Below are 24657 nucleotides of genomic sequence, written 5' to 3'. Positions count from 1 at the left end.
GCTCCCCCGGCCCGGCCCTCCCCGCGCCGCTCCCATTCATCCCCCGGCCCGGGAGCCGCTGCCCCGCGCTGGGGGAGCCTCTCCTGCTCGTCTCCCCTGGCTGTGTCAATGGGCTTCCCGAGCCGCAAGCGCCAGGATGCTGGGGCTGCCCCCAGCCTGAGGGACACCTCGGAGCCCTCCCAGCATTCCCTTCCTTCCGGCTGCCCAGTGGGATTCTCCGGGTGGGCAGTGGGAGCGGCGCAGAGCCCTGCCTTGGATACGGACACTCCTGGCTACTCTCACACCACCTTCTGCTTCCCTTCCCCAAATAAGCCACAGCCAAGGCCTGAACATCCACATGGACCAAACGCCCTTGATCCTTTGGCTCTTTGGTTTCTCCATCCCATGTAACTCCATCATCCCATGGTCTGCAGTGTGTTGCAGGTGATACACAGTGTGTGTATGTGGGTGGGAGAGAGTGGGAGCACATCCAGCTGGTTCCCTGGAGGGGAATTCTCCAAGGAGGAGGGCTCTGAGCCAAACAGGGCACCCTGGCACGCTGCTGCCCAGCCGAATTACCTCCTGCGACATGGCCCGGAATCTTATTAAGTGGCTTTGTAGCCAGGATCAAACCACAGCTCCTAAGAACAGCCTGGGTCAGTGTAAACTGTGGCCTAAATTCCCATTTGTTTCTTGGTGGACTGTCTTCTCTCTGCCTTAACTGCTCCTCAAAGTTTGGGAATTTAACTTGGACATCCAATCTGTCCTCTCTTGGGAAGAGCTGTTCTACACTCCATTTCTGACCTGTCACACACCTCGGGCATGTCACACTCCATGGAATGTTTTTAGTCCCCCTCTCCATGCCAGTTTTCAACTCCATAGGAAGGAGTGTTTCTCATTATTGATTTATCTGTCTTCACTACAGTCTTTATCTCAAATTGGCTGGTCCATCTACAGGGCAACTTACAAACATCTTCAGCCTGGAAGGAACACTTGGGAACCACTCAAACTACTTTCTTTAACAGCCAGGCAGCACATCATGTCAGACAAGAACTGTAGTGTGGAAGTACCTTGCGTCACAGGGAAATACAACTGGGGAATTTACTTTAAAAGAGTAACTGTTCCTATTATTATTATAACTGACTACAAGCAAATCAGTGCAAAGCCTGAGGAAATTTATAAATGCTTTTTCCCCCGATTTAGGCTGGGAAAAGAGATCTGTTCACAGGAGAGAATGTATGGGAAGGTATGTGAGAGCAGAGCAAAGAAATTAAAGCCCAAGTGACAGATTTCCAGGGAGCTGGTCTGAACCACGAGTACATCTTTCCTGTCTGATTAAGGAGCCACAGAACCTCCTTAACAACCCACTGGCCCTGCATGGCCAAACCCTTTGCTCTCCCAAATCCCAGCTGGGCACTGCTCTCCTCAGGCAGGAGGCCCCTGGCTGATGTGGAGATGCAAGTGGAGGGTTTGGTAGCAGACCCTGCCCCACCACAGCCTGTCCTTGGCACCTGGAGGTGGCCACATGCACCCAAACCTCAACTTGTCCACCACAACCCCATCTCCTGTATCCCAAGAGCCTTCCTTCCCAGCTGCATCCCACTCCATGCCACAAACACCATCCAGCTGGTGGTCAACGGGAGGCTTGCAAAGGGGAGAGAGACTGAAAATAAATAAAAGGATGCCTGTGCCTTTAAAAGAATTTTCATTTATAGGCTCTTCTCCTCTTCCACCATTTCAGTGATCTATATGCAAATATGCTAATGAATGCAAATTAAGACACCACTTTTAGTCCCAATTTAATAGAAAGCATTAAAATACCTTTTTTTTTTTTCCCAAAAAACTCCATATGCATGAAGGAAAGGCTCTTTTAAATTTATTTTATTTATTTTTTAATTTTTTAACTTTTTGTTAAAGTCACATCCAGCAGCAAACACACCATCAAAGTGCTGGAAACAAGGAGGGGAAATCTGACTGACATTTCCAGGTGCCAATTACTAAGATCTCGTTCTTCTTCTGGGAGGACTGTGAATTAATTCCTTCTATTTTTTAAAAGGAGCTATTAAAGCTGATGGTACAGCTACACTGTTCTCACTCTGAGTCTCCCCCACACCTCGAACAGAATAAAGCTGGTGTGGAAGGAATCCCATCACATCCACAGAGACGTTACACAGGGTGGAAGGTTACACTCACTTTTTGGAGGGACAGGTGTGGAAAAGCACCAGGGAATGGTGCACACACACATAATCCTGGCTCTGCAGGAGGGACACATCCTGACCAGGAGCTGTAATTAAAGCCTGGTACTGGGGGGGGCTGTGACAGCACTAAAAACTGACACTATTGCCACAGGACCTCCCAGCCTCCCGTTCCCGGAGAAGCCTCCAATCCCAACGTCAGCCTTCCCAGCCTTTTCAAAATATGCTTAGCTTAGTTCAATGAACAAAAACCTCCAAAAACCAACAGATGCAACGCTAGATTATGTTAGCAATGCTGTGAAAGTCTACAGGAAAATAAACTATGACTCATCTTTTTAAAAGTACTTTAAAGACAAATCTTTCCACTCAAGCAAAAATCACGGCTCTTACCAAAACTTTTTGAGATGAAAAATGTAAATGAAGTAACAGTCAAACTTTTCACAAATCCGAAGTAATTCTTTGTAGTTGTTCATATACAGAAAGAAACACCATTTTCCTTCAAATATTTCATGTGGCTGTTTTCTAAATGAAAACTTTCTGCACTTACTACCTCGTCACCTACCACTGTCATCTCATTTTATCTGAAAATTCAAGGTTCAAAACTGTGTAAGGCCTAAAAGGTTGCCTCCATTTGACCCACAGCAACTTCTTTACACATCTTTATACATATATTTTAATTGAGAAGCAGGAAATTGCTCCTCACCCAGCCGTACCTGCTGCACGGCCCCTTCCCCCAGCGCTGCACACCCAGTGCCACAAGGCCTGAGCAGAGAACAAAAGCAGCCAGACTCCACTCTGCTGACTGGGTTTTATCTGTGGTAATTTTACCTCCTCCACAAGGCAATGGGCCAGAGTCTTTTTGCAGCAACACTAGAGTAAATCAAGATCAAAGCCTCCCCCCCAGGATAGTGGTACTGTTACTCAGGGATTTACACAGCTCGGGCACGGGTGAGAACCCATCCCCGCACGGAGCGGGAGCCCCTCGCTGAACGCCCTTCCAGCTGCCCAGAGCAGGGCCCTTCCAGCTGCCCAGAGCAGGGCCCTTCCCAGGGACAACTGTGTTAGCAGTGATCGATACAGAGAGAGGCCACGGGCTGCATGACACACTTCTCCTGGATGAGGCCAGGGGAAGGCAGCCTGTCCATGCTCGCTGTGCCAGCTGAGTGCCTGCTCTGCCCACAGGGATCCCACTGCCCAGCCGAGGTGGCCACTCACCTGGCGGTACAAATAACCCCAATTTCCTTATCTAACCAGGATGGCAACAAGCCCACCAGGGACCCATCAGCTCCAGGAGCCACGGCAGAGGAGCTGATGGCCCGCCTTGCACGGGGCCGGCTGCAGTGGCGCCGGATGCTCCACGTCCTGGGGGTGCAGCCCCTGGCACACCCGGAGCTCTCTGCCCACCTCTGGCGTTTGCCCAGGGCCTGTGGCTGCCTCTGAAGGGGCTCATGGAGTGGGGTGTGCCCCTGAGCCCCCCCGGTGACACCCTGTGTGACAGACGCTGCTGCTTCACCCAGGGACAGCGATCGCCCCCTCGGCGCAGAGTTTGCTGCGCCTTTCTCCTCCCCACAAAGCTCCCTGCGAGCAACATGAAAGCACAAAGTGCATAAATAGGCTCCTCTGACATGATTGGGCACATCTCTCAATGTTTATGGCAGAGAACAGATATTTAGATATTTACAGGGAATATGTTTTGTCGGTGCCAAACCCCAGGTTTTGCTGTCAGAAAAAACAAACAGAAGCACCGAAACTTGCCTTCAAATGGAAATCTGCACAGAAGAGAGTGATTTCCCCATCAAACCAGTTTTATTAGATATAAATATCTAATTATTTGTACCAAGTGCTGGGTTACCAAATATTTTACATGTAACTCGAGATCATGTGTAGGAGTCTTTATAAAAAAAAGACCTGTGTATCTACATATATATATTGAACTTGATTTGAATGCCATCTGAAATATTTTTGCTTTTTCTGATTTTTCCAGGATTATTTAAATGAAGATTTTTTTAAAAAAGGAAGACATTCTCTCTCAGTTTGTAGGAATTTTCCTGGCCCTGAACACCTCCCACTCTAAATGTTACTAATGAGACACTTTCACCTCTGAATTTTCCAGCAGGCTTTTTTCCCTCGATCGCTTTTCTAACATCTTTTCAGTGCTGTCCTTGTAATTTTGTAAATTCACATTCATGAAAAACACGTTCCAAACACACTCAAGACTCACCAAAGCCCATCCCTCCAAAGATCAGAATTAATGAAATTAGCAAACATCACAAACACTACATACAAAACTCATACGTAAGACACAGAGTGTGTATCCTAAAACACACACAAAATCCTTATGACTCAAGCCCAAACTCCTACACTGGCCTCACACAAGGAAATACATACACAAATCTACATACATACACACTGCAGAGACATATGCCCACACAACAAACACCAAGACAGAATAAAAACACACACAAACAGCTTGATAAACACACACATCTCAGCCATACATACATTACCTCCCCAAACCACAAAAAACAGAGCCTAAATATAAACTCCTCCCCAACAATACACAAACATCCCCCAAAAACACACCACGCACACCCGACGCCTGCCAAGTATAATCACAGATACACACAGCAAATACCTGCTTCAAAACACACAACTCATCAGAGGCAGCCCACTAACTACAGAAAAAAGGAGCTCCATGTGTACATTTAAAGGTTTAACACCTTATGTCAGCTTTTCCTTTCAGGAGAGTGGGGAAAATGTGAGACAGAAAGACGGACAGAGGGGAAGGAGGGAGTGGGCAGGAGGCGATGGGGAGGAGGAAAGTGGAAGCTGCCTTGTGGGGAAGGATATGGATCAGGCTGTCATCTGGAGACCCATCTTCATCCAGAATTAATGCGTTGAAGTTCTTTGGTTTTACTCTAAATGGTTTTAAAGAGACAGCCCAAGCTGTGCCCTGGCTGCCAGGCCCACAGCTGGCTCAGGCACCCGGGGATGGAGCAGGCGGCAGGTCCGGCATTTCAGGGCCGAGCTGGAGAACCCGAGCACGCACTGGAGAACCTCCGTGGGAGGAGGGAGGTTATTTTTGAGATTGGTCGACATGTCCCAAAGAGTTTAACCCGTCAGCTCGCTCTGAGCACTCAACAGGGGCAGGGTGGAGGCCAGCGCTGCCTGACAGCGGCTCCAGGAGCTGTGTCCGAGTGCTGCGGGACAGGGATCAGCGCTGGGAAGGCTCTGGCTGTGCGGAGCAGCTGGAGAGAGCCGCACATCCCCGCGGGGAGGGCCGGCACAGCGGGTCCCCATCCTGCTCCGCTCTGCCGGGGAGCGGGATCAGACGGAGCGAGCAGGCAGAGAGCAGGATGCTGCAGGGAGAGCAAAACCTGCCACCCCTTAGGAGGGGCACGGTGTGGCTGCCAGAGAGCCCGGGGCACCGCGGGGCGAACGCCGGGAGCCGCCTGGGGAAGGGCTCCTGGGGCCAGCCGGGAGAGGCCTCCCATGGACACTGGGAAGAGCAGCCCTCAGTCCAGCCCCTGCGCCCCTCAAACCACAGGCTGTCCTCAGGACAGAGCTCTGCAGGAACGGGATGAGCTGCGTGCTGACCCCCCTCACCACCTCCCTCAAGGGAACCAAGACATCCTTACCTCCAACTCCCAGACCCCGGGGGGATGCTACGGTTGGGGCGGGGGAGGAAGAACTGAGAGCAAACAACAGCAACAGGAACAGAGTTGAGCCATTTCAATTATTCATATGCCAGATGGATTCTTTTCCTGCCCTTTTTTTTTTTTATGCTACAAAAATAAAAAAAGGGGGGAGAACACTGATGTTTGGGGAGTGAAGGGAGGAAAACATATTTTCCCCAAAACAAAGTGCAAAAAAGAGAGGGGAAAGCCCCAGCATACCCATCTCTGTGTGAGGAGACCACGGGGAGTGTGAGTTTCCACTCACAGGGGAACTCACAAATGACTGATCTTTTATTTTATACGCACAGAGCTAAAGAGAAGGAGAAAGTGCACCAAAAAAAATATGAGCGAGAGAGAAAGAGGGATGGTGACACAGAGAGAAAGGGACACGGAATGAGAGAGAGAGACAGCAGAGAGAGAGGGAGGGGGGCAGGCAGAAGAGGGCTTTGACCTTCTGTGAAGGATATAAAAAATCCAGCAGCCTCAGGGGACACCCAACTATCTAGCATATTGCTGTTAAAATGTCTGCAAAATTTAATACACTTGGCATGCCATCTAATCAGTCCTTGGAAACCACGGTTTCTCTCCCTCCTGCACTCCAACTGTCTCAGACCTCCATCATTTGGGGACAGGGCTGGGTATTTCCTACAGATGACAGAAAGTTTGGTGTATGCACACAGGGCAGGTTGGGGGGTTTAATTTGTGTTCCATCTGCCTTTTTCGGGGGGAAAGCAAACAGCTGTCATTTTCCCTCAAAGAAAAAAGTTTGTACAGATCCCTGCTTGCTGCTGGATGTGCAGGGTGAAGGGTGCCTGGTGCAGTGTGTGCAGGAACACGTGTGTGTGTGCACGGACAGGGCGAGGACGGACGGATGGACAGACAGGATGCACGGGGCACACACCTCATGGCCCGGCTGCTGCCAAGGGCAGTGGGCACAGGAGAGGATGGATGGATGGATGGATGGATGGATGGATGGAAAACACAGGACACAACCACCCCCCCAGCCCAGCTGTGCCAGAGGCAGTGGACACAGGAGAGGTGGGAGGGAGGAATGGATGGATGGGAAGCAGAGGGACACACACACCCACAGCCCAGCTGTGCCAGGTGCAGCAGGCACAGGAGAAACTGGAGGGATGGATGGAGGGATGGATGGATGGATGGAAGGATGGATGGATGGATGGATGGGAGGATGGATGGATGGATGGATGGGTGGGTGGGTGGACGGGAAGCAGAGGCACATATGCCTCAAGTCCAGCTGTGCCAGGGGCAGTGGCCACAGGAAAGGCTGGATGGATGGGAGGATGGATGGATGGATGGATGGGTGGGTGGGTGGACGGGAAGCAGAGGCACATATGCCTCAAGTCCAGCTGTGCCAGGGGCAGTGGCCACAGGAAAGGCTGGATGGATGGAAGGATGGAAGGATGGATGGATGGATGGATGGATGGATGGAAGGCTGGCTGGCTGGCGGGGGAGCAGAGGGACACACATACCCCAAGCCCAGCCGTGCCAGGGGCAGCAGGCATAGGAGAGGCCGGAGGGAGGGATGGATGGATGGAAGGATGGAAGGCTGGCTGGCTGGCTGGGAAGCAGAGGGACACACATGCCCCCAGTCCAGCCATGCCAGGGGCAGTGGGTAGGGCGGTGCCGGCACAGCCAGGCCGGCGTGTGTGTGCAGGCGCTGTGGGCGCGCTCACTCCCCCAGCAAGCCAAAGCTCGTGCACGCCCGCCCGGCGTGGGCACCCTCACCACAGGGAGCGGGTTGGGGGGTGAGGAGGGTGAAACCAGCCCCAGGACGGGGCGGCACTTTGGTGCTGACGCTCCTCACTGAAAGGGACAGCTGCCTACGCCGCCCCAGAGCAGCAAAGGAAACAGCTCTCGGGGAAAACAACAACAGAAAAAAGCCCCAACCCTCAGAACAACAAACACATCCAACACTTGTTACCGTGTGCAAATGTCTGGCAGGAGCTCAGGGGGTTGTAGGACTCCATAAAGGCTGGGCAAAGAGTTTCCAAGCCGAGTGGAGAAGGGCACCCTGTCACTGTGTGGGAGGGGGATGGAGGTGCTTGTGGCCGTGCCAAGACAGTCGGCAAAGAGCTGGAGAGAGATCAGCCCTTCTGGAGGGGAGGCTGGTGCCTCCAGCTGGGTGTGGAGGTTTATGACCTTGGTCACCCAAAGTGGAATCCCTGGCAGGTGAGGACAGGCAGCCTCTCTGAGAGCAGGGTACAGGCTCTCAGCTAACACAGAGGCACTGCTGGGTTCCTGGTGCAGGTGGGACCTGGGCCAGGGGATTCAGGCACGTGGGCATCCAACCTCCCACCTGGGCAGCCTCAGCCCCATGGACACAAAGGGAACACAGGAGCCCAGGGCCCTTCTCAGTGTGAGGAAGTGGACAGATGAGCTGGGGAAAGGGCTGAGGTGCCAGGTGAGGAGGGAACTGAGCCCACAAACACCCCGAGACCCCGGAGCAGAACGGGCACAGCTGCTCACAGACAGGCTGGTCCTGCAGCTCAGGTTCTTCCCAGCCCCTTGGGACTCTGTCATGGGAAAACCACTGCACAGAGGGAAGCCTCTGCAACCTGGAACAAGCAGGGCTCTTGGCCCTCTGAAGATGGGGCAAAAAGGCTCCTGGGTCCACCTTTTCCCTGCAGAAGAAGGGGCTTGGTGAGAGTGAAGGTGGAGAAGAAGCACAGAGGGAGGGGACAGCACTGGGAGGAATTCTGAGTGGAGGAAGAGAAGGTGGCACTGAGCCACGGGTGGGATAGGAAAGGGCATGGATTCACAGAGCTATGGAGAAATTTTAAACCAAGACATGGGCCCCAGCTCAATCAAAACTTTGTTCAGTACAAAAGTTAATTGCTGAGGAACCAAATAAAAGAAACCCCACAGGCTGAAAACTGCTCAGAGTCTTTAATTAGCCAAAAAAACAAAGTGGTTACAGGAAAATGAGAGTGTAAGAGGGGATCCCGAGGGAGTACTTATGCTTCTCCCCCTTCTCTCCTTCATCACCAAACAGCCCAGGGTAGGGCCATGGTAGCAGCCTCTGTGATAGCAGATTTGGGAGAAGTATTTGGGGTTGGTTTCTTTTTACTGTCCAGAAGGTGAGAGCCCCAGCCAGGGAAATTCAGATTTGAATCAGGCACCTGGTAAGCCCAGAGGTTCCAGAGCCTTCTCTTCAACCCCACGTCAGTGCCTGACAGAAAGGCAGGGAATGCTTTCCCTGTTTGCATTGGGACATTTGGCTCTCTGGCCCTTTTAGTGCCAAGGAAAATAAATTGCCCCTAGGGCCTGAGCCTCAAAAATGAAAAAAAAAAAAAAAAGCTACAGGTTAGAAGCAGCATGTTCTTTAACAAGCTAAAGGATCATCCATACAAATTTTCCTATTTCTGCTGAATTCCAACAAATTCAGAGCTCTTCCTAATCCCTGCACAGGCTGGCAACTGCCTGAACAGCCACATTCCCAAGTGCCTAGTAACTTGCCAGTCATTTCTTCTACTGCTTTAAGAAAGCAAAGCAAAGATGAGAGAAGAAGTGCCTGAGTGGTTTAGCTCTCCTACTACCCCCACACACCGTTCACACCTTGCCCCTTAATTCCTGCCCAAGGCAACTGGACTGGGTTTGGAGTCTCACCCACGCAATTCTCCTGGCTCTCCCTCCCGTGAAGGGCTCACAGTCTCTGGTGTGAAAGCTCTCCACTCCTTACAGGCGACACACAGACTCACCCTGTGCACTTGTGGGACTAAAGGGGAACGACACACAGCCTGGAATCAGGGAGCAAGAGCCAATGCCACCTGTACATGACCTGTGAATGGCACTGGAGTATGTGACCACCCCCAGGAGCTGGGTATGGATCCTGTATCATCCAAGCTCAGAGCCTTCCCAGAGTAATAGTTTCAGGCATGAAAACGTCCAAAAAAGACCCCTAAGAATAGCACACATGAGAAAATAACACCTTTATGGAGGAAGCATCCAGCCCATCCTAATTTCCAGACTGATTCCACCCTGCTCCAGCCTACCCCCTCCCCTGGGGCCTATCTAGCTGGGAAATCACAGACAATCGGGGAGGCTGTTCCAGCCAATTTCCTTCAGGGAACCTGCAACTTCCTCCTGGGACTGTCCTCCCATTGGTGTGTTACTGCCTCGCAGAAGAAAGTGAGGGCCACAATCTTCCCCAGAACTGGCTCTACCTTTTCCCTTCTCTCTTAGGCAGCACTGAGGGTCACAAATCTGACCCACGGGGTTTGGGCAGAGGCAGTGAAGTGGAGGAGGGCTTGAGGAATGAGGCTGGTAATGGCAGGAAACAGGGTAAACACAGGCACTATGCAGAGAGAGAGAAGGAGAGGGAGGTACTCCAGGAGGCTGTAAATTCATATTTGTAATTACTTCCTCATGTTTTTCAGCACTCCTCAGTCAAGTTTGATTAAAATTCCTTCCAAGGGAAGACGCTCCACAGAGAGAGCTGCAGTGGAACAGGCAGCTCGTGGAGTTTGCAGAATTGCTGGGGTGGGCACCAGGAGCAGTAGTTTGGGAGCTGGGTAGGGATCAGCCGCCCCCTCAGCACAGCTCCATGTCCACGGGAAGCCACCCTTGAGACACAGAGCACCAGCCTGGGTCTGCCTGTTCTCACACTGTCAGGGTATGAAATAGGACACGGCTCCCAACCCTCATCCCTCAGATACAGAGCTGATGTGAGACAGCTTCCACAACAACCTTCCAAACTGGCAGAGGGTCCTCCCAGGAGCATGGAATGACTTCCTATGACACATCTGCCTCAGCAGGTGGAGGAAGCTTATGCTCCCTTCCACCCAAGAGTCCCTCATCCAAGGGCTACTCTTCTCCACGGTGAAAAGCAGGACTCAAGACCTCACATCCTTGTTTGGTTATTCCAAAGAGAGAAAGCCTGAGATCTCACCAGGCAACAGTGATTCATGTGTAGCAGAGATCCCTCCAAAAGCACGAAAAGGAAGCACAGTAATAGAGAAGGACTAATCACCTTCAGTCCTAAGCAGCCTTGGCACCATCCTTACTGGCACCAACTGTCACCAGGCAGGGGTGGTCTTCCCAGGACAGCTGACAGTTTAACAAAGTTCTCCCAGGGATATTTCCAGGAATGGCTTCAGGATGAAAAGTTCAAAGGCTCAGAAACCCTTCCCTCACCAACTCATGGTTACTAGTTGTGCAGGGTATTTCTGTCTGACCCATTCCCTCTTTCTCCTGGGTGTAGGAACCTCTATTGCCTACAGTTAAGCGGCTCTCAGGCTGTTGTGTCCCCTGTGTTCTCTGTCCATCCCCAGACAAGATGTTCCCCCATGCTATGGCCAACTCCCAGGCTGCATCTGCCACTCTCTGAGCCCTTCCAAGCCCCCAGAAGAAAGGGTGTGAGTACAGCCAATTCTCCCTCTTGACCCTGCCCCTGCTCTGCCAAGCTCCCTGTGGGCAGGGATGCCCCAGGATGAGGGCTGGGGACCAGGGAAGGTAAGCAGCACCAAGTTTTTTTTGTTTATCCTTGATGCTGTGGTAAGAGTGAGACGGAAGAGATGCTGCTGGATATCAGCCTCTGAGTTCCCTACATGGCTCTAGGGAAATCATGATTATCTTGATGCCTGGTTTCTTTCCCTTCTCTCCCCCTCCCCTCCCTGCTCTGAATATCTGAGTATCTTAATGCTCATGTGAGTAAGGGACAGACCCTGCCACAGTCAGCTGAGTGGGAACAGGCAGGTTCTGCTGAGTTTCCTCTCCTACCTGCCTCTGCCAGGACAGTTCAGCTGACCAGGAGATATTCAATCCACGATACTGCCCATGCTGGTGTGCAAACAGATGATAACACACCCTTTCTGGTGTTCTGGTTCTGGTTGTTCTCCACCGTGTACAAGACACAGGTCATGGAGATGACTCCAGCCAGCTCTGCCATCTTTTTGTGCTCCCTTCCTGTCCAACCTGTGCCCAGCCTATATCAGAAGGACCCTGGGATGAGGAGAGGAGGAGGCAGGAAGATTCCAGCTGCACCTCAGATCCTACATCCTCAGCACTGTGCTGAGGAACAGGAGTGCAGAAAATGGTGTGTAGTGCTGCCCTGTGCACAGGTGAGATCTGCCACTCAGACATGGCCAGGTTGTAGAAGAGGGCTCGTTCTTCATGGTGCAAGCTGGGAGGAGAGCACGAGTCCACAGCAGGGAGACCACAGAGTTACTGCCTAAACCCTGCAACCACTGCAGCCTAAGCCAGCAAGGTACGTACAGTCAGAGGAACACAGATGAGCGTGACCAACTGGAGAACTGCCCAGTTTTTGGGAGCTGCATCAAAGCACTGGGGGACAGGAGGGTGCCCAGGACTCGCCGCTGCCCTGCTGCCTCTGGCTGCACGTGCTGCTGACCACGCACTGGGTGTGGGAGAGCAGGGGGACCCACGTGCCCCAGGAGCAGGGCAGTGTGTCTGGATGCAAAGGAGGCAGCAGCTTGTGTGAGTGTGGGGAAGGGAGGCACAGCCCTGCACCACGTCCTCCCTGCTGGGAAAGTGCCTGAGCTGTGTTTGGAGAGGGGAACCTCTCATCTGAGAAACCCAGAGGTGGTTTGAGGGGGCCTCCAACTCCAAAGTCATCCAAGTTTCTGAGGTAATTAATTTACTGCTGAAAGAAAGAGCAGGAAGAGCAATAAAAGAGCCTTTGTACTTAGGGTGGGGCAGGAGCATGGGAAGTCATTTCACAGAATAAGGAGTTGGGGGCAAACAAAAAACAAAAAATAAAAATAATAAACTGATTGACAAGCTTACAAGAAAAGCCACATTTTTAACATTCTTAATCCCTAGAATAAACACACGGGGAGGAATGAGGACAGGGCTGGCTGTCCTCAGACATCACTGGGAGAGACTGGCCTTGGTGCAACCAAGTGATTCTGTGCTGGTGGCTGTTGTGGATGGTCCTGCCCGAGCCAGGAAGAAGTCTGTGAAAGTGTGTAGGGGAAACAGTGCAGAGGATGGTAAAATCAAAGGCAGACACTCACTTGGATCTTAAATCTCTCTGCTTTTTTGTTTCATGCTGTCTACACTACTGCTGTTTTAACACAATCAGAAGTGCACTAGAAACACAGAAACCAACACGTCCCACCCAGTACTGGAAATATAGTGGCACTTTGAGAGACGTACACGTTCTTCCCACCCCAGTCAGCTGCCTTAGGAAGAACCAAACTGCATAACACTGTGTGCCCCCACCCCCTGCTTTTATCTGATTCCCACCCATCCCCAAAGCATCCTTCAAATTTCTCCAGGACAGCAGGAGTTAAATGGCTGGTTTTAGTGGTAGAGACACGTTTAGGAAGGGATTGAATGTGCGCGTGGTGCAGCCCGTTCCCTGTTTATTAATAAGCTATTTATCATTGGTGTTGCTTTTAATACCATTTTGGCTTAATGTTGTTAATGAAATATAAATACCCGCACTAATGATGTTGGTCAGGAGCAGCGTGGGCCACTGGCAGCTTTGCAGGAGGGAGGCCAAACCACGGTTGGGTGTGCGCGAGGCTGCGACGGCGCGACTGCCAGCCCGGCTCCGGAACAGCTTCCCCACACACTCCCACAGCACTGCCCGAGCACGGCAGGGTGGGGAGGGATGGCACGGCATGGCATGGCATGGCATGGCATGGTGCAGCGCTGCCAGGAGGTTTCTAGCCCACTCCAGCAGCCCAGGCCCAAGCTGGTGCCCACCAGGAAGGCGGCTCAGGATCACAGTTCAGCTCCAGTAGGGTACAGCACTGCTCCCTCTCCGCTCCCTGCCTTTTGAGATCACAACAAGAAGCCACCCTGGCCCAACATGTCTCTGTGGGGGACCCTGCAAGCTGCAAGGCAGTTCTCTAGATGGAAATATGTAGAAGTCAGATGAGTTGTGTTTGCTTAATGCAGTTGCCCCACCGGAAGAGCGATCTGCAGGCTCTGGGCTACGCTCCCCCAGGGCAGCTCCCACAGGATCCCAAGACCCTTCAGCAAAGAGGCGTTCCCAGAGCACCTCAGGGCTGCCTGTGGCTCACTCTGGGCTGGCTGCAGGGACTCAGGATGGCTCCAGGCCGTGGGGTGCTGTGGGGTGGGGTGGGGCAGGAGGAGCTCGCCCTGCTCCTGGGACCTCTGGCCACTCCACGGCCACTGCCCTGCTCCCAGCCCTGGACAGGGAAGGGGCTGTGCTACTCTGGGTCTGCTGCAGGCCAGGTGGGGATGGAGGAACTAAAGGAGTCTCCTGCCCTCGCAGGAAACAACCCCAAAAGCTTGGCCTTTGGCAAGGGCTCAGAGGTTTGCTCTGGGTTTGCAGAGAGGGCTCGCACAGGTCCCTCTCCATTAGCTTGTGTCTAGCTAGCACTGTCATGGGGCAGGGATTACAAATATCCCTAAGAAGGCTTTTGGAAATCCCATCTTGCATTACCATTTGCATTAGAGCAACCCCTAGAGAGAGCTGAGGCCTGGGCACACTCTCAGGAAGAACCGTGGGCCAAGAGAGGTTTCACGGTGCCAGAAGAGAATGGTATGAAAAGGCAAACCAGCTTTGGGACTGGTCAGTGGAAGAGCCAGGGGAAAACCTCTGCCCAAGGCCACTGCCCTGCCCAGCAGGCACAGCAGCTTCTGGAATCAGAAGAGAATCTGAAATGGACCTTCATCACCAGGAAGTCCCAGACTTCTATAAGTCTCCAGAACAAAGCCAAGCACTTGCCTCAGGAGCAAACTCCAAACCTCACCACCACTGGAAGAGTCAGTGAAGAGGCAAATTTGGCAAAGAAAATATATCACACTCTGTCTTGAGACAGCTCTCCTGATAGCAGTTCATCTTGCTCCGAGTGACCCTCTCCATTAATCCCATTTAACAAGGAGGGAACCAAAGAGTTCCCTACAAGGCTGGAAGCCTCGTGGAATGGGAGAACTAAGTGCAGAGGATGACCAAGCCCCCCTTACCCACTGACCCCTCCCAGGTCAGAGTCACCACAGCCCCTGTGTTACAGCCTCATGCCCTCCTTCATGTTGCTGCCTCTGCCACAAAAGCCAACCCATCATCTGTTTGCATGAACTGCACAAAGATGCATCTCTCCTCCTCCCAGTCCCCACCAACACCCTTTTCTCTTCCACTTTACAGTCTCCCTCTTCCTCTCTCCCAGGCAGCCAGTGCAGAGGAAGCTACAACTGGTCTGCACTGGGAACCCTCCTGGTGTCCTCTGCCACAATTTACACTGTTCCTTTAAGACGTTATCTTTTAATTTGGTGCTTCCCCCTTTCCCCTCCTCAACTAACTGATTTATTAGTTTACATCTCATAAATTGTAACCCCTCACCTCCCCCTTCACCCTCCCAGATGCCATAAATCCCCTGCAGGGCCTCGACACCCTCCTGCGTGTGGTGCAGCCCCCTGCCCCCCAAAGTCACCTCCGAGTCCCCGGGGAGCGCGGGGCTCATTTGCTGGGGGTTTGGTCTAGCTCGTCTCAGCAGCTAATCCCTTGGGTGGCTCCTGTCAGATTATTAATTAGCTAAAGCGGATCGGCCCTGGAACAACATGCGGTTGGACTTCAGATAAAACAGGACGGCAGAGGCTTGGCGTGGAGTTGTTTAAAGGGACATTGTCCCTTTTTTCCCTTGCCTTCTCCCGAGGTGGGAGGAAGGAGAGGAGGAGATGGGCAGCTTCCAGAGCTGCTCACAACCCCCCCAGTCTGGCGCCCTGGTCACAGGGCTGTGCTGCTCAGAGCAGGGCGAGCACAGCCCTGGAGGTGCCAAGGACAGGAATGGCACCGTCCCCATCCTTGCCCTGTGGCAGCTAAAACTTCTCCAGATGTTGGAAAAGCTTTGTGAACCTGCTCAGAGGCACGCAGCACTCGGATGGAGGGTCTCACCACCCCTCACTGCCACCTCCCTTCTGCTGTCCCTTGTGCACTCACTGCTCCCTGTGAAAGCCTGGTGTTTGCAGTACCCCCAGAGACAGGGGGCTGTTCCAAGGGCCCACAGAGATTTTAAACCAGGAGAAGCCATCCAGTTTGTGTGTGCAGGTTTTAAAACTCCCTGTCTTATCCTGGGCAGGATAAAGAGTGAGTGGTCTCACACTGACTGGAAAGCCTGAAAGAGTGAGCTGGAACAAGAGTCAGCTCGACCAGAGCTGGGAGCAGCTCCCTCCTCGCTCCCTTCCCACTTTGGATTGTTTTGACTCAAACCGATGAAGCTGAAATATCGAGTCACAACGGCACTAAACTTCATTACAAGCTCTTAACACAGATTACTTAATAAAAAACAGGCTGCTTTAATTGCTTTTCCCCCATTAGCATTTCTGGAGGAGAAAATTCTGATTAATTTGAAGAGGCACATTTCCCCCACCCCTTGTGCTGGCCTGTGAACCAGACCTCCTTCCCACACCACCATTGTCCAGAAGAGCATCCCAGAAAGTAAATTGAGCCCAAATCCACACGACTCTGAAAAACAAAGGGACTAAGGGCCTGGATGAACAGATGGGAGTAATGGAGTGAAGCAAACAAGGGGAAGAAAAATCTCCTCTCCTTTCTGGTAAATCCACAGAAAGTGGCACAAGGGAACGAGGAAGAAGTGGGTAGAAGAGGATACTGGTAGGACAGCCAGTGTGGCAGGGATCAAAGAGCAAGGAAGTCGGGAGGTGACTGATTTGGTGGGGTCCTGGGAAGCACCTTCACCTTTCTTTGCAGCTGGGAAAGGAGCAAGAGGCAGCTCTGACAGGGGAACATTGTCTGGATTTTCAAAGACTGGGCCAAAAGCCTGGGAACTCAGTGCTTTCCAAATGCTCCTGGAATGGTCCCTGTTCCTTGTTCAGGCCCTGCTTGTGTATCTGGTTCCAGGGGAGAATAACTGCCCGTTCCCCCTGGCTGGTCACCCCCAGTTCAGGAGTGTTGGGAAGTCAGGGAGATGCAGGGAGGGACCCCTCACGGTCCAGTAGTTCCCTCCAGGCTGGGAAAACCAGGGATACAACAGTCTCATGGGCAAAGGAAGGAGCCCCTTGAGGGGAAAGCCAGAGCCCAGCTGCCTTGAGGAACAAGCAGGACAGGAAGCAGTGCTGCTACAGCACAAGACACCAAGCAGCTCTTCTCACCATCTACCTTTACTCCTGTTTCAGGGATTGAGGATGCCCAGTTCCCATTTCCTCAAAGATGGGTATCAGAGAGGACAACCCCCCTCTGCCCCACGCCATATCCTCCCAGCTCAGGTAGGACCTGCTCTGCTCCACTATCGAACAGCCCTGGGTAAAACAAGTCAACCAAAACATTCCCGGCTTTCCATTCCAGCTCCTGTTGTAACTAGCCCTGGCAAGGGAGGATGGCAACCAGGCTCCTGAGTGGGCTGTTCTCTAGGTCAGTATACTTCAGGGACACGGTAATCAAGCAGGAATTGCTCCCATGTGCCAACTCTTGTCAACCTTGCAATGCTTTGTGTTTTTCTTAAAGTCTGAGATCTTGCAAGTTACATAAGATTTTTGTTTTGTACAACAATGTGTGTTTAGTGCTATCCCTCCCTCTGCTCCCTGTGCTCTCCCACTTGCAGGGCACAGCAACCTGAAATGTGATCTGTGTGCATCCTGAACCATAGAAACCCCGGTATTATTAAGTCTTATAATTGGAGGGAGGAGGGGAGTAGCTTTTGACTTCTGAAAGGACAAGGCTAGCAATATTGTTTGCTCATTTTACTTTCAAACTCACCTTAGTTTGTCCTCTCCCCTTTTCTCTTGTATGTTCTATTAATGTACAGCTTACACGAACTCAGCAAGAATCACAAGAAAGACACTGGGACAGATCATAAACTGCCCTGGCAAAGATCAGGATAGTTCTGCTGACGGGAAATGCAGCCCTGGTGCTTTACATCAGCAGATGGTTTACCTGTGGCTCTTAATGGTTAATATATAACTGCAGTAATAACAAAAAAAAGCCCCAGCATTAATACATAATTTGTCAGAGGCAATATGCTAAAACAGCCTTCCCATATTCAGCTCAAGTAGTGAGATAAGGCTCACCTCCAGCACTGCCCAGGGGCTGAGCACCAGCTCTGGAATGAGCCCCCAGCAGAAGACATCAGAGAACAGACCCCATTCACTTTACACTATTTGTTCATTTCTCACATTTTTTGTTTTTATCAACATATTTCTAAGAACTGCATTTTGAACATGCATTTCCCTCGAACACTCATGTGCATACTTAGCACTGATTGCTCCAAGTGCTTTCCAGCCGGTTTTCCTTGAGGAACTCCGCGGGTCAGCGTCCCTGCTGGCTGGACAGCTGCCTGAGGGACAGACAGACGGCCCCAAGTACAGTGCCTACCGGAGCTGAACGAGTTCCTAAATGTTTAATGGAACCCTGCAAACTGGCAGAGCACTATTATTATTTTCTTTCAGCCAGTCTTTCATCGGGGTGCCACAGAACTGCTGCCTGAGTCCCAGCTGAGAGAACTGCTGTTGGATCTAGGAAGGATGGGAAGAAATACTGTCAGATGGTTAAAGGAATCAGGAGATCTGGCTTCTCCTCCCAACTCTGCTTCTGAGTCATTATTAACATAAAATCAGGTTTGTTACATCAGCGAAGCTTGAGTAAATAAACCACGACTCATCACTGTGTTTTATTTTGCAATATCTCAGTGGGCTCCTCTCTACAAATAAACACTATTAATGCTCAGTGCAATTGCAGGACTATGGGGAAGGAGAGATAAAAGCACCTCAACTGGTCTAAAACTTTTATGAAGAGCAGCAGGGCAAAATCTCAGCTTTTTGAGGATATTGACTTTTACAGGACAGGAATGTTAAAGAAAAGGCAACCCTTACTTGGGGGGACTAAAAGACAAATAAGTCATGCCTGCAGGTCTGACAGAGCTGATGGGTAAAAGAGATTGGGAAACATCCCAATCCCCTTCTCAGGAGCTAAGGCTGAAATCCTGATTCTGCTGAGGTTTACAGCAAAATTGGTGCTTGTTTAATAGCACCAGGATTTAACCTCCATAAAGTTCAAGTGCAAAGACAGAAGCCTTAGGAAGGAGAAGGCCAACTCTGTCAGCAGGGCTCCAGGAGACTGAGGACACCATGAAGTCAGAATGACTGAAGGTGGCAGAGGAAGCAAGGTCTGAACCCATGAAGGCCTGGACCAGTCCTATCTCTTCCAGCCTCTCCTCCTCCTCCACTCTGAGTTTGAAACTAAATCATTCCACATCTCTCAAGAGCCTTGTAAGTGTTTCCTCCTCGAACTCTGGCATCAGGGCCCTTCTGAGCTCTTTCAACCTGCCCAGATCCCATTGCTGAACTTCCCTCTCCACCACGAGGTTCTGTGAGCATCTGCATCTGTCCAAGGGAGCAGGAGGTGCCAAGGACCTTAGTGGATCAGGCTGCAGTCCCATTCCCAGACCAGATATGGGAAGGACAGCTACAAGGGCTGCCAAGCACATGATCCTCTCTCCCCTCCTTTGACTTCCCCCCATTCAGCTTTCCACAGCCGCCAACCAAACATCTGATCGAAGGCCCGGGGGAGGGAGTCAGAACTGTCCAGTCTGGTTATGAGTGAAGGTCATTGATCCAGCGCAGACCAGGGATGCGGAAAACAGGGGAGGGAGGAAAAAACCCTCAGCGAGAGAGGAGAGAGGGAGCGAGGCAGGCAGAGCCGGCACGGCTCAGGGAGGGAGCGCAGGGAAGGCAGCGGAAGTGGCTGGAACACGGTTTCACACTCCGAGACCCAAGGGCTGTTGTCAACCCGTCCTTCATGCTCACATCTTGTCACACTAGAGGTCAGGTCTCCCAAGCGTTCCTGGAGAGCTGAGCTAGCCCATATGGCAGGCAATATGTTAACAATATGGATCAGCTGCTCGTCAGGGCCTGAGCAGATGGATGTGACAACCCTGCTCTTATCCCAGACAGGCTTTTAACATCTTCCCTCTCCTCAACCCAGCCCTGCCGGAAGAGCCCTGCCCGGGAACTCCTGCCTCCAGCCAACATGGACCGTGGGGCCACAGGTCAGGACAGGCAGCGTGGAAATGCCTGCCTGGCTTTATCTGGATGGAAGGAGCAGGGCAGAGCCCCACTCAGACCAGTGCAGGCAGGAACCAGGCCAGGCGTTTATCCCGGGCGAACGGAAGGGCCTCTCTACACTGCAGATCCGTGCTGGTAACTCCCCAGCAGGGTGATACAGGAGATACTGTATTCAGATATATGTATATGGCGTGTTACCACCAGATGCCACACGTTACAGTCTAGACTGAGTTTTGTAACTGCCTGGGAAAATTTTCTCTCACAGAACAAGTAATACATAAATAGATGTATATTTTAATGGGCAAGTTAAACTCCTCCTGGCAAAGGCAGGCAAGCTGATTTCATACACAGGCGGGTAAATTTCCACAAGGATTTTGCAAGGCTGTTTCATATTCCCCAGCTCGGGCTGGCTGGGCTGGCCCGGCTGCACTTCTCTGGAAGGCAACGTTCCCACCTCACTCCCTTCACAGCTGTGCCATGCAGTGAACCCAAGGACCCCAGCAAAAATAACTCCACCAGCCCAAGCTAACCCCCAAATTTAGCTTTTCTTCAGCATCGAAATAGGGAGAAATATTTTGCACATTTAAACACAGACAAAGCAAATATTTCTAATCCCTTTCTCACCTTTTTTTTTTTAGCTTTTTCCCCTGCATAAAAGGCTTCCCTTCACCAACTGAACAAGAAAGCTCCCTCCAACCCTTATAGCTCTAGGACTAAACAGCCAGCTTGTGCTTATAAACAGAGTGAAACAGCAATCACAGCCTAGGGATGGGCTCTGGAGAACGTGCAAACAGCCTCTGTAGCCCAAAGTAAATTGAGCTTGTTTTGAAAGTAGAAGCCATACAACTTGCTGCAGGGCTGAAGACTGGAACACAGGGATTTCTAGTCCAGAGCATGAGCGATCACAAAGCCACATGCCTGAAAGGCTAAATGCATCTCCTTCACTGGAGTGATGCTTGTAGAACTAGGGGGACCTCAGAACACAGCTGGAGTCCAGGGAAATATTTCTATTGTCTCTAATGAGCTTCTGTCCCTCAGGAAACAGCCCCTGAAGGACACCCAGTACTGGGAGGAGAAGGCAAACACAGAAAAGGATAATTGATCTGCAAGAATCTGAACCTTAAGGTTCACTTCAGAACTTAAAGAATTCCTGATTTATCAGTCTCCTCCTCTTACCTTCTTGTCTCGGGGGTTCTGCTCATCCCAGGTCCGGGTCAGATGGACATGCAGGGCTTTCAATAACAGGAGCTACACCAGCAGAAACCTGTGACAGGGGTCACAGGAAAAGTTCCCTCTGATGGAAAAATTGACCCAGAACCTATGAGGCAGCTTCCCCAGCAGAGTTTTTCCCCCTGGATGTTGGCCCTCTCTGGAGAGGCACATAAGGATATTTGGCAGAAAATTCACCTGCTGCAGTCAAACTTGAGCATTTGTATCTTATTTGGTAAAACCTCAAGGCTCTTCATGTTCCTTTACCCATTCCCTTGGGCAGAGCTCCAATTTGGGAAGCTCTCTTGCCTCTGGAGGCCTGGGAAGGCACGTGCCACTGCTCTAAAAGGGGACACGGGCAACAGAACAGCTCACACAGAGCCAGAGTTCCCTACATTAACAGTTCAAAACCAGGCTTTCCAAATAAAGCATGCCAGACCCTGGAGGAGTTTCAGCACTAGGAAGGTGTGGGAAGGCAGAGTTCACCCCTATCCCATCCTGAAGCACACTGCATTTACTGGCAGGTTTACTGAAAGCACTCAGGTCTGTAGGCTCTGAACACGTGGCAAGAACTAAGCCCTGCTGAGCCTTAGAGGATCACGGCTGTTGCTCCTTAAGGGAGGGCACTCAGAACACAAATAAATTCCCCCGTGCCACACACAGCCAGGGATGGCCTGGGAGAGCTGGAGCCCCAGACCAACATCTTAGCCCTGTGACTTTTCTCATCTCCCCTCTTGCTAAGCCAATATAGTCCCTCCACTGGATCCTTCCAGCTCAGGTCTCAGCTGTACCTGTGACTCACAACAGCTCTGGATACACCGCTTTGCCCAGGTACCAGTTATGGCACAGCAGCAAAAAACAGAGGAACAGGGTGATACACAATCCCCTCAGGCACTTCAGTTGCTAATCTTCATTCAGGCATCATTGGCATTAAATGGTGCCAGCAGAGTATGGAAACACCCCCTGACAAAACCTCTACCCTACAGAGCAGATGTAATGTCACACAAAGCCCAGACACAGCGAGGAGCCTCAGCACCTTCTGCCTGCAGCTGCACGGCAGGGCCACCAGGTACCTCCCAAATCCCCAATCCATTGAGAAGAAATATATTATCCCACTGTTGTGTCATACCTTTATTTGCAGAGAAGCTGTGACGGCGGCCAAGCAGTGAAGAAAGTAAAACAGCTTTTAGAAACGCAGAGTCCCACCCCCTCAACCTCTCGGAGTTACCCACCGTGACCACAGACATCCTCAAACTCTTCATTTGTGAAACAAGTCAATCAGAAACTGTCCCCACACAATACTTACCCAGGGGACTCCCATGCAAACTACTTAGCTAATTGTTAATACTGCACAACAGCTCATTAGGAAGAAGGAGGCGAAGAGAGGGAGCTGCTCAGACCAGGGCTCTGCTGTGTCAGCTGGGTGTCTGTGCAGAGATGGGCAGCGAGGGCAGGGGTAAACCCAGTCCTATTTGTAAGCCAGCTCAAGACAAACCAACACCCCACCATGCATTTACCACCCAAACCACTGACTTTCAGCGGCTCTTCCATCTTCATAGGCTAGATATTTCCCAGGAACTGGAATGAAGGCTCTGGAGAGCCAAAATCACTCACTCCAGTCCTACTTCAGAGCAGTTTGATCACAGAACAAAAGCCAGTACCTTGCACTGAGAAGTCACAGGCTTCAAGGTCCATTCCAGTGTACAAAGCAAGGAGAGAAGTCAGGTTCTTTGTTTTGGAGGTGGTCTCAGATGAAGACAGTGTGAATTTGATGGCCTCCCTTCACTTGGTGAAGTCTCTTTGCCCTGAGGAGAGTTCCAAAAGGAAATGAATATTCCCTACCGAGCAGTCCCGGAGCCCAGGTGAATCACGAGCACAGGCAGTGACGCCGGGCTGAGATGCCACAGCCACCCACAGCCCTCAGCCCTCGGTCACACACCCCGGGCCAGCAGGGCCCGGCACTGCCCGGCCCGACGGACACGGCGCGGCCCCATGTCCTGCTCTGCACTCGCGGCTCCAACGCCAAGGTACAAACCACCCCGCTGACCATCCAGTGGGCCACGCACTCCAACTTTCCCCAGAAAAAAATCCAGGTCAATCAGAGGCAGAAGCAGCCTACAGTACTAAGCCACTTACAGCAAAGAGCTTCCCCCCGTAGGCAGCTGAGCCCACGTGAGCCCAGGCTGCCATCCCTGCCTTGGGGGATCTGACAGCACAGAGCTCCACCGGCAGCCTGGGACACCCCCACACCAAAGCCCACTCCCCTGCCCCAAAGGCGGTACACACGCAACCAGACGAGACAAAGAAGAATTATTATTTCCAGTTTAGTGAGGCCCACGGTAATTAAGTGACTTGTCAAAGGTCACTTGGCAAATTTGAGGCAGAATTGGGAATTACAACTAAATCTCTCAAACTTTGGCCCAAGAGCTGGACAGCAAAAGTCCTGTGCTCCTTGGATGCACACTGCTACCTCTGCAATAGGTCTCACCCTTTTCCCCGCTCTCCCTAGACAGTTAAGACAATTCCCTTCCATTTCCTGCATTGGAGGAAATGAATAAATGCACAGATTTAAATAACAAGAACTTTTACCTTACTTACAAAATTTAAAAACGTCCTAGCTCCAACCTTTGACAGAAGCTCAGAAGCTTCAGACTCTTCTGTGAGGTAGGATTTGTAGACTGGAGGGTTTTGGTGGTGGTGGTTTTTTTTAATTTCCATCAGACAAAAATAAAAGAAGCGAAACAAAAGAGGGTTGTTGAGATCAATTTGTGATAGGTGCCGGGCCAAAGAAAATGGAGCCAAAGAAGTCAGAACCCTGCAACCAGCAACCTTTGTGTCAATTTAAGCAAATATTGTGGCGTTTCCATGGCAATCCCTGTTTTGAATATCCACTACACTCACTTTTTAAAGGGCTTTTCCTGTTTGCGTTTCAACTTCAAAACCTGTAAATATTTTCAGCCTTAACACATCCCGACCTCCCCCAGCCTCTGAAATGAGATACCATCAATGCTCTGACATGCAGTCTGCTGTCTGCAGTACCCCAAAGTGTGAGAATTCACAGCAAAGGCAGGGTGGCAGCGGGACACTGCAGGGACAGCAGGGGCACGGCCGGCCCTCTGTCCCGCCCTCCGCTCCAGCCTCGGCAGCTACAGGTACGGGAGCCGATTCCATTCTTTTCCCAAACTGGTGAGTGGAACGAGCCGTGGCAAACCCTCAGCACCGACAGCATTGGCCCAAGGCGAGCAGCAGGTGTTTTGCAAGGCTCCCTCCATCCCGCTCTGCAGTCCCAGGCCACCTCTGACCCATCACTCCAGCCACAATTCCTGCTGGAAGCCTCTTCCTGTGAGCTGCTCCCACAGCCCAGCGCTGCCCCCCGCCCTGACCTGCGCTCCCCTCCCTTCCCCTCTCACCTGAGCTGAACCACGGCCGTCACTCACACTGATTTATGGGATGCTGCGTCATGTGCGAGTGGGAATGAAGAGTCAACTTTGTCCTCACTTGCAACCTGGGTTAGGTGTAAATTCCCGAGCTTCCTCAGCAGCAGCCTGCAGGTCCCTGCTGCATCACCAACACAGAGCCCACGGGGAAAGTCCTGGTGAGGGAGCCCTGGCCAGGTACTGGTATCA

General features: G+C 51.6%; 1 protein-coding gene across 8 annotated transcripts in view; it reads right to left on the bottom strand.

Moving 5' to 3' along the window:
• Nucleotides 1–24657, bottom strand: part of CASZ1 (castor zinc finger 1) — a 273799-nt gene that overhangs the window by 136021 nt on the left and 113121 nt on the right. For 5 of the 8 annotated variants that reach the window (XM_051786182.1, XM_051786180.1, XM_051786186.1 and 2 more), the window contains one exon: nt 22693–22836. The exons of 2 other annotated variants lie outside the window; for them this stretch is intronic. The gene's annotated coding sequence lies outside the window, so the exon portion shown is untranslated. Of the gene's footprint in view, nt 1–22692; nt 22837–23629; nt 24230–24657 lie in introns of those variants that run through there. One more of the 8 variants, XM_051786183.1, reaches the window with a different exon arrangement.

The sequence above is a fragment of the Manacus candei genome, unplaced genomic scaffold, assembly GCF_025592945.1.
Source record: "Manacus candei isolate 608988 ecotype Guabito, Panama unplaced genomic scaffold, ASM2559294v1 h1tg000022l, whole genome shotgun sequence".
In the NCBI taxonomy this organism is placed as follows: domain Eukaryota; kingdom Metazoa; phylum Chordata; class Aves; order Passeriformes; family Pipridae; genus Manacus; species Manacus candei.
This window is presented reverse-complemented; position numbering and strand designations above follow the sequence as displayed.